The sequence below is a fragment of the Bos taurus genome, chromosome 13 (assembly GCF_002263795.3).
Source record: "Bos taurus isolate L1 Dominette 01449 registration number 42190680 breed Hereford chromosome 13, ARS-UCD2.0, whole genome shotgun sequence".
Classification (NCBI taxonomy): Eukaryota; Metazoa; Chordata; class Mammalia; order Artiodactyla; family Bovidae; genus Bos; species Bos taurus.
Genome location: NC_037340.1, coordinates 35,217,791 through 35,220,162, shown reverse-complemented (window position 1 = coordinate 35,220,162; position 2,372 = coordinate 35,217,791).

The window sequence follows — 2,372 nt, the reverse complement described above, 5'->3', positions numbered from 1 at the left end:
GCTTCAGTAAAAATTGCATTAAGTAGTATTTGAATTTAAATGTGGTTTAAAACATTTCTTAATTCTTAAGCCCTCTGTATTCCCATTTTCTAAGCAATATTAGCTACATTTGATCTTCTGCATGAAGAAAGTCTTGAGTATGATTAAATATGTACAGTACCATCCTGGAATAAATTTTACTCATAGATTAATAAAATATGTGCAGCATGATTTAGGAGAAAATATTTTAGGCCATTAGATTTAGTTACATAAGCTACCGTCTGTTTTAAATTCTGTGCAATGAAGTCTGTTTTGCTTTAAAAATAAAAAGTTCATTACACTGGGAAATGTGGAATATTTGTTTTTCAAGCATACCCCATCACACATTTAGGGAAATTTTGAAATACTAGTTTTAGTGTATCAGTTTAGTGGCATTTGTTATGATTATTGAATTTGTTATCTGTGCTTCAAAGCACTGGATGTTTGATTTGGTCGCATTTCTTATAGTACATTGGTTCCAATACAGTTCTTTTCTCTGATAGGAAATAAGTACAAGACCTACAATTAAGAACCAATTTCTTATCAAAAATCATGGATGCCAGAGAGTGGATAATACATTGAAAGTCCTGGAAGGAAAAGTCCTATCAAACAAGAATGCTGTAGCTGGGACTTCCCTGGTGGTCCAGTGGATAAGAATCCGCCTACTAGTGCAGGGGACATGGGTTCCATCCTTGGTCCAGGAGGATCCCACATTGCTGTGGAGCAACTAAGCTGTTACGCCCCAACTACTGAGGCCACATTGCAACTGCTAGAGCCCTCAAGCTGCAACTGCTGAGCACATGTCCTGTAACTGCTGAAGCCCTTGTGCCTAGAGCCTGCACTGTACAGCAAAGGTCACTGCGATGAGAAGCCCATGTACCACAGCTAGAGAGTAGCCCCCTCTCAGCGCAACTAGATAATACTGTATCTGGCAAAACTGTCCTTCAGAGATGAAGGAGAAATAGGATTTTTCTAGATGAACAAAAGCTGAGGCAGCTAGTCACCTGGAGACCTGCCCAACAAGAGACACTGATGGGAACTTTCAGACTTCCATGAGGAGCATTAGATGTAACTCCAAGCCATATGACAAAGTACAAGAATGAAGTTAACTGTTATAACTGTATTTTTTGGTAATTTTTATTTTATATGTGATTTAAGCAACAAATGCATAAAATTGATTATAAATCTATGTAATGAACTCACAGTGTCAGTTCAGTTCAGTTCAGTCACTCAGTTGTGTCCAACTCTTTGCAATCCCATGAACTGCAGCACGCCGGGCCTCCCTGTCCATCACCAACTGCCGGAGTCTACCCAAACCCATGTCCATTGTATCAGTGATGCCATCCAAGCATCTCATCCTCTGTTGTCCCCTTCTCCTTCTGCCCTCAATCTTTCCCAGCATCAGGGTCTTTTCAAATGAGTCAGCTCTCTGCATCAGTTGGCCAAATTGTTGGAGTTTCAGCTTCAATATCAGTCCTTCCAGTAAACACTCAGGACCAATCTCTTTTAGAACGGACTGGTTGGATCTCCTTGCAGTCTAAGAGACTCTCAAAAGTCTTCTCCAACACCACAGTTCAAAAGCATCAATTCTTTGGTGCTCAGCTTTCTTTATAGTCAAACTCGCACATCCATCCATGACTACTGGAAAAACCATAACCTTGGCCAGACAGACCTTTGTTGACAAAGTAATGTCTTTGCTTTTGAATATGCTGTCTAGGTTGGTCATAACTTTCCTTCCAAGAAGTAAGCGTCTTTTAATTTCATGGCTGCAGTCACCATCTGCAGTGATTTTGGAGCCCAAAAAATAAAGTCACCCACTGTTTCCCCATCTATTTCCCAAGAAGTGATGGGACCAGATGCCATGATCTTAGTTTTCTGAATGTTGAGCTTTAAGCCAACTTTTTAACTCTCCTCTTTCACTTTCATCAAGAGGCTCTTTAGTTCTTCACTTTCTGCCATAAGGGTGATGTCATCTGCATATTTGAGGTTATTGATATTTCATCCAGCAATCTTGATTCCAGCTTGTGCTTCCTCCAGTCCAGTATTTCTCATGATGTACTCTGCATATAAGTTAAATAAATCCATGTAATGAACACAGTGTACAAGGATATAGTGACCGTTACAGCAGGAAGGAGGAACAAAGTTGTGTAATAGCAGAGATTTTGTGCATCACTGAAGCTAAATTGGTATTCAAAGTAAATTGTTACAGTTCTAAGATGCAAATTTTAATCCATAGGATAACCACTAATAAGTAAAAAATATACAGAAAAGTAAATTAGATAATCATAATAGTACCCTAGAACAAATAAACACTAGACAGTAATAGAGGAATTGAGGAACCAAAAAATATGACA